The sequence below is a fragment of the Equus caballus genome, chromosome 1 (genome assembly GCF_041296265.1).
Source record: "Equus caballus isolate H_3958 breed thoroughbred chromosome 1, TB-T2T, whole genome shotgun sequence".
Taxonomy (NCBI): domain Eukaryota; kingdom Metazoa; phylum Chordata; class Mammalia; order Perissodactyla; family Equidae; genus Equus; species Equus caballus.
This window is the reverse complement of record NC_091684.1, coordinates 30,984,585-30,999,043: the sequence shown is the minus strand read 5'-3', so window position 1 is coordinate 30,999,043 and position 14,459 is coordinate 30,984,585. Positions and strand designations below refer to the sequence as shown.

The following is a 14,459-nucleotide window of genomic DNA, read 5'->3' as shown; positions in this document are numbered from 1 at the left end:
ATTTGAGGATAGAAGAGGACGCAACTGTTTCCACATCACAAATGCTAATATGGTTATTACAAGTCATGTAATCAATTTTCACTTTCTCCATAAATACTTTTTAGCCCAGTTTGAGGATTACAATTATCTGAAAATAATAAAATAATATTAAAAATTATAATTCAGACTTTTAATTTTTTTAGGCTAACTTCCCCGTTTGCCAGTCCCCTCACCTTGCTCTCCCCACTCCCTCCAGGCATCCAAAATGGCACAGTCTATATGAATAGGGCCATGTATCCTGTGAGTACTCAGTAAATATTAACTAACTGACTGTCTAAATGAATTAATCTATTAGCCTCTGGTATAAGTGCTTTTTCTGTCTCAAATTAAAATCATTTCCTCTCCTTTTACTAACATGAGCATTCATGCATTCAGTTCAAACGGTTGTTTGCTTAGGGCTGTTACAGCCTCCACAAATGCACTACCTGGTAACGGTGTAAGACAACACGAGAACAAGTGCTCACTTGAGGGCCACAGCAATGGGGAAATGGAAAGGACATGGGCCTTGACCATGGCAGACCTGGGTTCAAAGGCTGCCACATCTGTGAAACTGGAGTACTGACACCTGATCATAGGGTCATTGATAACAGCTAACGTTTTGGGAGTGGTTGGGTGCTGTGTGCATTTACCTCTTCAATCCTCCTTGATATCTTACAGAGGAAAGAAGTGGGACTTGGAGGGTTGGAAGGACTTACCCAGTCTCCCAGCTAGTGGTAGGCACTACTGGAATTTGAACACATTCCTAACTCTTTCTTACATTACCTTGTTTGTGGGAGTGGCCTTGAGGATTAAACTCCTGTCAAGTTCCCCTCACAATACGTGCTCAATGTTAGTTTCCTTTACCCCTTGACGGGAGAGAAGGACTCAAAGTTCCAGGCATGGAAATCGGTCCTGTTACTTTAACGCTGGAGAGAGATGAGGGTTCCTTCTCTTGGGACAATGGTCCATTTGGCCCCCAGGCCCATTGTTGGCCAAGAAAGGATGAAGGAATCGGGGTTCCGCCTCCTTCCCCATGAGGGGATTTGGATGTGCAGAAGGGAATGGAACTGCAGTCAGGTCAACCCTCAGCCACTCTGGAAGGACTGCAGTTAAATCACGAAGACAACCCTCCTTCGGTCAGTACATCTACTCTTATGCTTTTGTCTTTCCTGCTTGCAGTGTGGTTCAGTTTCATCTTACATTCATATTAATGTTCTTTTACTTTTGAAGAGTGTTCTCCTTGTTTCTACTCAAAAAGAAGGGGATTTGTCTCCACCCAGGCTGGCTCAAGGAGAGGACTGAAGTGCCCTTTGGGTTAGGTGTGGTGGTGGCAGCCAGAGAACTGGGGGAACCAGGAGGAACTGGGTGGATGGAGAGGGGAGAAGGTGGGAGGAGAGTTGGAAAGCTGGGATGACTCATCTCTTACCACAGAGGACTCAGCACCAGCTCTTCCCAGAAGTCTTTTTCAATCCCCCACAAAAGGCAGTCAGTGCTCCAGGAGGTCAGGAATGGAGGTGTCCTAATGCCTTGGAGTAGAAGGAAAAGACTGAGTGGAGACAGGGTAGTATAGAAAGAAAGACATTACAAGGTTTTGGAGCCAAGGACACCAACTGTGAGATTTGAACCAGTTACTTAACCCCTCTGAGTGTCCCCGTGTATACTGGTGGTGATATACAGACCTCTCAGGGAAGCTGGGACAACCCAATGAAATTGTGTTCGTAAAGGGCCTGGCAGAGCAGGTGACTGCTGAGTGTCTGGGGAAAGTTGCAGCACTCAGGCTGTAGTCCCCATAAGTGGTAGAATTTGGCTTTTGCTGAATCCTACTGAAAATATGGTTGCACTATTCTCACCCTCCCAAGAAAATGTGTGATGATGATAATGCTAACAGCCACTAAAGGTAACCAAAGTTAGTTCATTTGGGAAGGAAAAAGGAGCTGCGAAAGAACTCCATTATTAGGGAGGGCAAAAATGGAAAGGAACATTTTCGAAGGAAAAAAATACGTTGTAAATCTAGAAAAAAAATCTGGAGTACCTCAAAGCAGGTCTAAATTTGACCTTAAAAAAAAAGTCCAGGTGTCTGAGGTGGGAAAAAATTTTGCTGACTGTTCAAGTAAGATGTTTATAATAGAAATAGAAAAGAGATTTTTAAAGAAAATGATGGTGAAAGTAAGGTAAATAAAAGGAAATCCCACATACGACTCCTAACATTTTTTTTAATTGTGGTAAAACACACACAACATAAAATTTAGGATCTTAACCATTTTTAAGTGTGCAGTTCAGTCATATTAAGCACATTCACATTGTTGTACAACCATCACCACCATGCATCTCCAAACTCTTCATCTTGCAAACTGAAACTTTGTGCCCATTAAACAATAATTCCGCATTTGTCCCTCCCCCAGCCCTGGGCAACCACCATTCGTTCTATCTCTATGAATTTGACTACTTCAGGGACCTCATATAGTGGAATCATAACCTGTCCTTTTGTGACTGGCTTATTTCACTTAGCATAATGGACTCCCCACTTCTAAACTATGTATACTCCAAAGCCTTTTGCAAAGTGATTTAAATAAAATAAAAATTCAAATCCTACCAGACTGGCATGAAACAATGCCAATTTCCACATGGAAGAAGAATGAAGATGGCTCTTTCCAGGACTGGAGGAGGGAGTGGATGCAGATGAAATGTGGACCCAATGAAACCCTAAATGCAGTTTTGGGGGCCATGGACTTCTGTCCTTTTCTTGAACTTCTTTGTGTCGCCACAGCATGAGTTCAGTATTCACAGCATTTCCATTTATGTTTTTTTTTTTTATTGCTTTTTCTCCCCAAATGCCCCCAGTACAAAGTTGTACATTTTAGTTGTGGCATGTGGGACGCCGCCTCAACATGACCTGATGAGTGGTGCCATGTCCGCGCCCAGGATCTGAACTGGCGAAACCCTGGGCCACCAAAGCAGAGCACGCGAACTTAACCACTCGGCTACAAGGCCGGCCGCCCATTTATGTTTTATGTAGGGTCCATCCCACTATTACTGCCTCCCAGGATGTTCACTATAGCTCATAATAAACAAGCAGATGATCAGTTCGACAGTTCTTGTTTACTTAGAACATGCCATGTACCATAAACAGTCAACAGTTCAAAGTGGATAGTTTTAAAGAGGAAATTATAGTGGGCAACATAGACACTTCCTATCATCTCTGCTCCTTTCTTTCTCAGATTATGAAGCAGCTGTGGAGTTTGGGTGAGTTGAATCTTCCTTCAGCTCTTGGAGTGAACTTTGGTTCGTTTAAGTGGATCAGTAAAACCCATCACACCGGCCACAATGATTGGTTTGGGAATAGATTCATGCCTAAATTCCAACTAATGAGACATGTCCACTGGAGGTGAGCTAGGAAGGACAAAGTCTCAGACAACCTACGCTGAGAGAATTAACAGTCTTAGTCTGATGGCAACGCTATGGACATCAGAGTCCTTGATGACATGGTTCAGGCTCTGGATCAGCTATTCCTGAGGCCCACCCTAATTTGCCTCCAATCTCTGGGCCAACAAATGCCTTTTATTGTTTAAGCTCCTTGAGTCGGGTCTTTTGTTACTTACAACTGAAATTATCCTAACTAATCACTATGGACTGAATTGTGTCCCCTCTGAATGCATTTGTTCAAACTTTAACCCCCAATGTGATGCTATTTGGAGACTGGGCCTTTGGGAGGTAATAAGGTTTACAAGAGGTCTTGAGGGCTGAGCCCCCATGATAGCATTAGCAGCCTTCTAAGAAGAGAGACCAGAGAGCCTCTCTCTGCCATGTGAGGACTTGGTGAGAAGGCACCTGTCTGTAAGCCAGGAAGAGAGCCTCACCAGAACCTGACATGGCAGCCCTCTTCCTCTGAAGTGAATCACAAGCAAGCTGCCTTTGGGAGTCTCTGAGGGTGGCAACACCACCTAAATGAACGAAGACCATGAAGAAGAACAAGGATGAGGAGGCGGCAGAGGAAAGGAGGGGTGAGAGGCAGCATGGTGAAGAGCGAGTTCTTCTCACTTGTTTCCACCAGAAGAGCAGAGAGCGAAGAAAGCACACCATCACAAGGTCTGCGCGCACGGACAGAAAGGGTCCGCATTAGCGCCAATATCTTTGAAATCTTTTATTTTATAGTAAAATATCATGCAAATTCTGCATTCTACTTCATAATGTGCCTTTATACTTTTTATATCAAAATGTTTCCCTAAAAATCTTTGAGAAACGCCATTGTATCTCAAATCTTTGAAATAATCTCCTGGCCCCTGCCTATTCTGGCATGCATACACTCCAATGCGAAGTAGCACCAGTGCATCAGAGAGAGTGCTAGACTTGGAGTTTTAAAATCTAGGTTCTTTTTGGGATTCCATCACTTCCTTAGCCGTGTGACCATATGAGAACGCAGGGGTTTCAGATTTGGATGAACGCTCCATGAGTTTATTTCAAAATGCCTATTTTTATTTCAGCATGTGTTACTTGAGACTTTTAAAAAATAACAAATAGCTTCCATTAAATAATTAAATGTCTTTTTGTTGTGGAATTCTAAAGGGTTTAGCACTGTGTACATGCACTGCATTTAAGCTTTTAGGAATTTATGTTACCACTTTGGTGCTTTCAGTTTGCTTGAAAGCAGGCCCTCTTGGGTGAAAGGCCCAGTTGGTGTTTAAAAGCTGTCAATTTGCCTTCCTCTGCTCTTTAGGCAACTAGACTTCCTGCTGAGTGGAGTGTGTTTGTTTAGTTTTGGTCGTGTCCCATTGTGCCACAAGAAGCTATACACCAACAAGATGTAATGATTAAATATTTTTGGAATTTCTTATTCTGTTTTCTTTTTTCTGGATTTCTTTGGGGCCTACTGTTTGTTTCTATGTTCTGAGCTTTCCTTGCAAATGAATTCTTGCATTTAAGCAACAGTCACTGAGGAAGGGGCTGTGAGATGGGTAACATTTCAGAGAAAACCCACTGTGGAGAGTGACATAGGGGTTGGGGTGGCCTGTAGGGGGAGGTGGGTACAGAGCAGATTACAGACACCTGGCTCTCCCTAAAAGCAGTGGGTAGATGGTTCTAGTAATAAGGGGACTCTCCCTTGCTACTTTCTTCCTTCTCTTCAATTTTTCCTCCCTCCCTTTGCATCCCTTTCTTCTTTCCTTTCCCCTTTGTGTTACTCTCCTGTCCCTTTTTTCTAATTTCTCTTCCTTCTCCTACTTTTTCTTGTCCCCCTCCTTGTTTCACCCCCATCCTTCTTTTCTGTCCAATCTCCCATTCTCTGCCCTCTCCGTGAAAACAATTTTCCACTTATGGCATCACACTGCATTTCCTAAAGTGTGTTCCACCAAGGGCTAGATCCATGAGATGTGTTATGGAAAATAAAAAAGTTAGGGGTGGGGCTGGATCTGTGGTTAATTAAGCTCAGGAAACACTGCATCCCACATATGTGCCCCCTCCCCTGCCCCCATCATTGGCATTTTACAGGATTGCTGCGAAGAAACTGGTCTAACTGGCTTATCCCACTCTTCCCAAAACCTCCTTGACCTCAGTGTCTTTCCTCTCCAAATAAGTGAATCTCATTGTGAACATATTCTGGGAAACCCCGTGGTAGAGTGTCCTGTCTTGGCTCACCTTGGGGCTTCAGAGCGCTGACTTCATCCAGCCATGCCTGGTGTCAAGGTGTCTTCTCACTTGCCAGAGCCTTTCTCAAGGCCATCTCGCCAGGGTCTCCTTTTACGTCTGTCCCCTTCACTGGCCAACATTGCACCCACCCACCACTCAGACTTGCAAAATTTCTACACTGCTCGCCTCTCCTGTTAAATGTTTAAGGTTGGTTGCTCTTTAGTTTTTTACTAACAAATTGTCAAAGATCGTTTTTGAAGAATAACACACAGCGTGGCAGAGGTACAAGCAGGGGAACGTTTTGATTCCCTGATGGTGGCAATGTAAGTTGGTATAATCATTCTGGAGGGCAATTTGACAACATATAGCCAAAGTCTTAAAATTCTACTTTTGGGACTTTATCCTAAGAAAATAATTAAGGATATAAGCAGAGATTTAACTACAAAGATGTTTTACAGGAGTGTTGTTTATAATAGCAAAAACTGGGAAACAGCCCTAACATCCAGTAGTGGGAGACTGGTTGAGCACACTGTGGCATATTCATATGATGGGGTATTATGTAGCCCCCTTACGTGTAGAGTTTCAGGAGAGTATTTACTAACATAAAATAAATGCCAAAAATTGATTTTGTGTAGAAAATATACATATGTACAGTGTGAGTCCATTTTTGTAAAATCAACATTCACTTTGTGTGATATATACATATAAATATGTAAAAGCTGGAAAGAGCAGTCATCAAAATTCAGCAGTAATTCTCTTACTAGATAATGGAATTTCAGCAGCTTCTTATCTATCTGTGTTTTCTGGTTTTTATATAAAAAGCATGTACTTTCTGTATACTGAAAAGAAACACTAAATTAGAAGAATTAACAAAAATGGTTGGTGATCCTATGTAAGCTTTGTTACCATTTGAACTCCTAGCTTACTCCAAATAGGGTCCTGTCAACAGCAACTGGGACTTTTCTGTCTCTTGGGGGGTAAGTGCTCCATGAGGAAGGTCAAAAGAATGTCAGCCTTCCTTCTGCTCTCTGAGGAAATCTAGATACAGAGCCAGCTTCTATGTTGTGATGCTGCAATTTACTGGGAAAAAAAAAAAAGATCAACACACCCTACCATCTATTTATTTAATATTAAAAATAATATTTCACTGAGTTTGGCTGGCGTCAGCTGGAGCAGTTACTCATACAGGAATTCAAACAAAAGCAACATTGGCCCTGGGCCAGTGGGCTGGTGCTGGGTGGTCCACGTCCATCCTTAGCTTGGAGTAGCTCCTAGGCTGCTTTCAGACCTGCTTTGGGTTGGGAAGATGATGTATTCATTTATTTATTAGAAATGTTTTAACAGGAAATGCTAATAGTTTGCATGTAGGGAGAACTGCCCTGGAGACAGCTGGAGGAACCCAGCAGACGTGGCGGGGAGGGGATTGCTGCTCTTGGCCTTGGAGTCGGATCAGGGCCTGTTGTAAGAGTCTACACTGGGTCCCAGCATATCGACTTAGCCCAAAAGATCCTGGTTGCTTTGCTCCCGGACAGAAGAGGAGGGAGCAGGGCCATTCTTACAGCTGCCCTGTTTCCCTTCTCTGTTGCCATTTGTTTCTGAGGGACCTAAAAGTGTGTTTTTGATGTAGCTGTAAATGCAGATTTTGGCTCTGCTAGGAATGAATAGGCCTGTGTACACAAATGTCCAGGTGGGAGTGTGTGAGTTGAGGTGTAAGCAAGCACACGTGTAACTCGAACCCAAGTTTAGTGTGACTGTGGGCTGCAATCATGTGTGAGTCCAGGGGTCATACGTGCACATCCTTTCTGGTATGAGGAGGAGTGAAAGACAAGTGTTTGCAGGGGATTTCAGGCATGTCCTCAAGCTCCAGGGTGCATTCCAATGCTGGATCATATTCATGGGTAATTTTGTGGAGCCTAGAGAGAAAACGAAACACAGAGGGGAGCATAAATCAAACACAAATGGATGTGTATGAGAGGAACATGAGCAGGTTTGTGTATTTTTAAAAATCCTCTTCTAGCTGTTTTGGAAAGCTGCAGAATGTTACTCACGGGAGGAGGCCCAGTTACAGTGCCGTGGGGAATGGGGTCCAATGTCTGGCCTAGTCTGGCACGACAAAAGGGCTGTTCCTGTGTTTCCAGATAACAATGGAGGTGAAGCCTGACCCTGGAAACCAGTCAAGATTCTCAGAGATAAACTCTTGGGCAGCAAGAACACTGTCAATGAAAAGAAACTGACCTTTCGCCTTCTGGAGTCACAGAATTCCCACAAATGCTGTGTCCTCATCAGCTCTGGCAGGCCTCGCCACCACAGCCCCAGACTTTGACGCCACTTCATAAACAGCAGAGAGGGGCCTGCCGGAGTCTCTGAGGAGCAGACTGTGCGAAGTCGGGGCATCTCCACCTCCAGCACCTCAAAATACAGGATGCCCCCCCATCCTCCATTTTCTTCTGGAGGTTACCCTTCCCTCCAGGCTCACAAAGTTATAAGAGAGTCCCTCAAAGGGTTTTCCTCCGACAATGTGGTCTGGTCTGGTCTGCCGCTGCTGGAGGTACCTCAAGTGAGCCTTTTAACCAGGCAGAAATGTAGCGTTCTGAAATCTGAACCAAGAGCCTTTGGATGGATTGCACAGCCATAGAAGGAGAGACAGGAAGAGTCGGAGCAGGGGTAGCAGAGGGCTTGGGCTAGGATGAGGAGGAGTGGGGTGAGAGAAGACGAGGGAGAGGAGATCGCGTTTATGACAGTGAGAGGTAAGTAAGTTTGGAAATTCATTAAATTTCTTGTTTAAGGTCACAAAATTAATTAATCTCTTTGAGCCCTGGGTTCCTCAGCAAAACGAGAATGTTAGATTTTCTGATTTTTAAATCCAGTAAACTAGAACTTTATTCCCTAACAACTGCTTTCCATACAACCCTAAAAACCATCAGGCATCACATAAGCCACAAGGTTTTCAACTTGGCTCCACAGGGAATCAGTGGGAAGCTGTCAAGAATGTTAATGTATGAATCCCACCTCCAGAGATTTTGATGGAATGGTCTGGGTGAGGCCTGGACACCAGGATTTCTCTCTTCTTTCCTAAATTCTCTTGTCAATTCCTATCCTGAAATGTAAGTATTTTCTAAAGTTCTGTCCTTAACGCTCACCTTTCTCTATGTTTTCTTTATATTTCTTTTCTTATGCACTTCCACATCTTCAACTATCACTTCTGTGGGATGATACCCAAATCCGTCTAAATCCCTGATCTCTTTATCCAGCTTCCTTTTGTCTACCTACACCTGGAATGATGCTGTAGCTCTAATATATGTACTGTTCCAAATTCAACATCTTCCCAAGCTCTTCCATCCTTGGCTTCCCTATTTCTGTAATGATACACCCTCCATTATTCTATCACCAAGGCTCAAAACCTTACTGTTATCTTTGATGACTTAAAAAACGTATTAACATAAGAGTGTTAATACATAACCTCTCTGCCACAACGTAAATCTCTCTACCACCGTCCATGGAGAAGATATGGTCTTTGACAGCTTTGCTCAGCCTACCTTCTAAGGAGAGTTCTGCCTCTTTCAGGATGGTCCCTGGTCTTCGTGATTCAAAATCAGGAGCACGGATAAACAGAGACAAGACTGAAAAGGCAGAAGGAAAGGAGGAGGGGAACAAAAGATGAGGGCCTCATGCCCTAAGGCTGCTGAGAGAGTTTCAGGACAGAAGAAATGGAAAAGGGGAGGTTAAGAGAAGGAGAAGCTCCAGAGCTGGCAAGATATAAGAATTACTGAGGAGAGGAAAGGGAAGTTTAGGAATTGTTCCTAAAGCTTATGAATTGCATGCTTTTTGATGTTCTTGGAGACTGGCAAGCAAAATTTTGATTTCATTTTAAAATAGCGTTGGTTGCTAGACTGTTTTTTCAGTTCATCATTGCTTTGAGACTGGGCCATATGAATTCCAGCATATATTTGGGTTATACATGACACCCTCATTTGCCACATCTAAACAATTGCCAAACCTTGTGATTGTTTCCCCTTCCAGCCTGATCACTCTCTACTGCCCAGCAACACCATACGCACCAGCTAGACCTTCCCATACCTCAAACTTTTTTCTTTGTACTTTGGCTCATTCTCTTTCCTACACTCGGAATCTACCTGTTTCCTACCGCCCATTTCCATTGTTTTGAGGTCTTTCTATGCTTAGAGCTCAGTTCAGATTCTCCCTTCTCAAGGAGACCTTCTCTGTTGATGCTCTGCACATTCTATATTCCTTTCTGCCCTTGCACATGCAATTCTAGAAACAGCAATGATGATGATGATGGTACCAATAACTAACATCATATTGAGCTCATTATATCCAGACACTGTTCTAAGTGCTTTGAACATATTATTTCATTTAATTCTTGCAACAACCCTATGAAGTAGTACTGTAGGAACTAAGAAATGAAGAGGAAGTCACTTCCCCAAGTTTACGCAACTATAATTGTCACAGACAGGATTGGAATCCAGGCCCCACAGTCTGTAGTGTTTCTACAGTGCACTTACATTTTAATACTTCGATGCATGCCTGAATATATCTTTGCCTTTCCTCCACATCGACAGGCAGTTTTCATTTGTTACTGCTTCACATTTTGCACCTCCCCCCATTCAACGCTATCAAATAAATGCTTGTGCTTCACTATCGTCAGATTTACATAGTCACTTAACAGTTCCCACTGGTATCCAAACAGAAGACATCCGCATGTGCCTGATCAGGATTCTGCTTACAGAGATCCACTTTAGGTTGAAGTCTTCAGGGACACTTAATCTAAGAGCAGGGAGCCTATGTTTATAAATCTTACCTTTGAGTTTCATCTTCTTCCTTATAATGTCTTTGACGTGTCAGCTGTAAACGAAACCACGGAATGGCCATACTTGAGTGAGGCGAAGATTTAATGCCACTGCTCTAGTTCAAGTGGCTGTCCCCAGAACGACGGTTGTGTTTGCCAGGCACCGTGATGTACACGCACAGTGATTTAACGCAGTCTGGTTTAGATTCAGATGCAGCGCTGCACTAACATCTTCGAGTGAGTGATGGGGTTGCTTTTAAAGCAAAGGGCAATTCACTCGGTCAGGAATCATTTTCAGGTAAAGAAAACTGCAGTTTTAGTTGAGAAATAGATAAGTCAATTATTTTTAATTCTATGAAATACATAAAGAACTTTTAGAATGAAAGTATGCTTTCAATTTTAAATGCAGACTTCCAATTCCAGCCAAGACAGGGGACTGGTTTACTCTCCCACTTGAAATGACCAAAAAACTTGAGAAAACATCTGAAACAACAGTTTGAAAGGCACTAGATACTAGGCAGAGAAGGATAGCGATCTCTGAGAGATTCGAAACAAATGAGGGCAGTACTACAGCTGCCCCAGCTGGCTGCCTTGAGAGAATTTCCAGGCCACAGCGCAGAGAGGGGGCGCCCAGGCAGAGCCAGGAGAACTCAACAAGTTGAGAATACAAAGCTGAGAATCTGAGGAGGCCAAGACTGCTAGAACAGACTTCCTAAGAACCCTATTCTTAGGACAGAGTGAAAAAAAGAGAGAGAACTGTACCGAGAGAGAAAGTTTTGGAGGTTTGCAGAGGGTTTCCACTCAAGTATTCAGCTGACCACTGATCAGCACATACATACAGGGAAATTATCCGAGGCCAGACAAAGACCCATCCAAAAAGATTAGAGGTAACTGACTGGCACTCACATGGGAATAGTGTCTGTTCCCACCAGGCAGACTTGAACACTTCAAGATTCATGAGTGGAAGAATACACAGAAGGATACTGCCTCAGTAGTAAGGACTCATCAGTCCTGGACCAAACACTGCTCCATGCCTGCCTGACACATCTTGAGAACAAGACCCAAAAGATCAAACTGTTTCCAAGTGATTTAACCAAGTCCTTTCAGAACAAAGCTCCACACCATTCGTAGGAATACAGAAATATCCAGGACCCAACAAAATAGAGTTCGAATGCCTGGAATCCAATAAAAATTACTAGGTATGCAAAAAAAAAAAAAAAAAAAAGCAGGAACGTACAATCCATAGTGAGGACATGAAACCATCAACTGAAACTGATACAGAACAGATACCGATGTGGGATATTGCAGAAAAGGGCTTTAAAACAGTTATAACTGTATTGCACCTGTTTCAAAAATTAAGTAGAGACGTGGAAAATACATTTCTTTAAAAAATAAATACCATTTGTTTTATTTCTAACTATTGGTTAGAAAGAGCTTGTTTTTAATACAGACTTTCCAGATGGATGAACAATATGCTACTTTTCCCAAAAATATTTTGTCAATACATTAATAGATTTCTTGTTTATTATTTTTTTGTTGTGTGATCTATTTTGTGTTTTGTTGTGGATTTTTTTTTATTGTGGTAAAAAATACATAACACAAAATTTACCGTCTTAACTATTTCTAAGTGTCCAGTTCCGTAGTATTAAGTGTATTAACATTGTTGTGCAATCAATCTCCAGAACTTTTTCATCTTGCAAAACTAAAACTCTGTACCCATTAAACGATAACTCCTCATTCCTCACCCCCCCAGTTCCTGGCAACCACCATTCTATTTTATGTTTCTGTAAATTTGACTACTCGAGATACCTCATATAAGTAGAATCATACAGTATTTGTCTTCTCGTGACTGACTTCTTTTGCTTAGCATAATGGCCTCAAGATTCATCATGGTGTAGTGTGTGTCAGAATCCCCTACCCTTTTAAGCATGAATAAATTCCATTGTATGCATATACCAAATTTTGTTTATCCATTCAGCTATCAATGGACACTTGGATTTCTTCCACCTCTTGGTTATTGTGAATAATGCTGCTATGAACACGAGTGTGCAAATATCCCTTCTGTATTCTGCTTTCAATTCTTTTGGACATATGTCCAGAAGTGGAATTGCTGTATCACATGATGATTCTCTTTTTAATTTTTTGAGGAATCATCTTACTGTTTTCCATAGTGACTGCATCATTTTACATCCCCATCAACAGTGCCCAGGGTTCCAATTTCTCCACATTTTTACCAACATTTGTTATTTTCTGCTGTTGCTTTTTTAAATAATACCTATCCTAATGGGTGTGAGGTGATATCTCATTATGGTTTTGATTTGCATACCTCTTATGATTAGTGATGTTGAGCATCTTTTCATATGCTTGTTGGTCATTTGTATATCATCTCTGGTGAAATGTTTATTCAAGTCCTTTGCTCATTTTTTGTCTGGGTTATTTGGTTCTTATTGTTGAGTTATAGGAGGAACACATATTTGAAAAAGAAAAAGATCCAAATCACATTTGCAGACATGAAAACAGCAATGTGTGAGATAAAAACATATATTAGACGAGATTAATATCAGTTTAGACATGGCAAGAAAAGATTAGTCACCTTGAAGATATAGCAACAGAATTATCTAAAATGAAACAGAAATAAAATATAATTAAAAAAACAACAGAGCATCAGTGATCTCTGGGACAACTTCAAGCAGCCTAAAATACGTGTAACTGGAGTCCTCAAAGAAAGGAGGGAGGGGAAGGCCAAAAATATATTTAATAAATAATGGCAAAAATTTTATGAACATTATGAAAACCTACAGATCCAAGAAGCTCAATGAACTGCAGGCACAAGGCACATAAACTACACCAAGGCACATCATAAACAAATTGCTCAAAAGCAATGCTAAAGAGAATATATTAAAAGTAGCCAGGAAAAAAAAAAAAAGACACACTACCATGCAGAGGAACAAAGCTAGGTTGACAGCAGGTTTCTTTCTAGAAACAATGTAAACCAAGAGATAATGAAGCAACATGATTAAAGGACAGTCATGAGTTGCTTAACAATGGGGATACATTCTGAGAAATGCATTGTTAGGCGATTGCATCACTGTGCGATCATCATAGAGTGTACTGAAGGGGAAGAAAATCTGCCACCCCAAAATGTGTCTCTAACATGAAGATTATGTTAAGCTGATTATTTTTAAGAAACAAAAGGCTCAGAGAGTTTTTCTTGTTAACTCCCCCTTAACTGCCTAAAAGAATTCAGATAAAACCTTTCTCAGGAAAGGTGCTATCACCTCAGCATAACACAAACTAGGTGATAGACAGGGAGAAAGTTAGAAAAGCCTCTTTGTTGGGCTCCTCTGTGTGTTCTTCTGTTTCTGTGTGGCCAAACACTTGTTTTCCAAATGTTTACCCCTTTTCACTGCTGAATTGCCTTCCTTGCCTTTTAAGTCCCTGACTCTCCCCATCCCCAATATCTTCTTTTGTCTTTAGCTGAGGATGGTATTAAGATGAGGCATTTGGTTTTCCTGGGTTGCTCCCACGTACACATGTAATCAAACTTTTGTTTTTCTCCTGTTAATCTGTCTCATGTCAATTTAATTCTTAGACCAGCCAGAAGAACCTAGAAGGATAGAGGAAAATTTCTTCCTCTCCTACAGTACTTACACAAACCTGCACAGTATAGCCTATTACAAACCCAGGCTATATGCTACTAATTTTATGGGACCACCATTGTATAGGCCATCCATCACTGACCTAAATTTTATTATGTGGCACATGGCTGTATTAAAAGAAAAAAAACTGTCAACCAAGAATTTTATATTTGGGAAAATATCTTTCTAACACAAAAGTTGAAAGAATTCTCCACCAGCAGTCCCATAATAAGAGAATTATTAAAGGAAGTCCTTCAGGCAGAGGAAAAGTGATCACAGATGGAAATATGGAGCTACACAACATAATAAAGAAAGTTAGAAACGGTAATTACATGGTTAAATATATAAATTTTCCTCTTATTATTTAAGTCTTT

General features: G+C 41.6%; 1 long non-coding RNA gene across 3 annotated transcripts in view; it reads right to left on the bottom strand.

Annotated features, from left to right (window-relative positions):
* The window catches only part of LOC138915748 (uncharacterized), a 68,138-nt gene that overhangs the window by 9,645 nt on the left and 44,034 nt on the right, over nucleotides 1-14,459 (bottom strand). For all 3 annotated transcript variants that reach the window (XR_011421939.1, XR_011421937.1, XR_011421938.1), the window contains exon 2: nucleotides 1,445-1,544. This is a non-coding gene — a long non-coding RNA (uncharacterized lncRNA). The remainder of the gene's footprint in view (nucleotides 1-1,444; nucleotides 1,545-14,459) is intronic.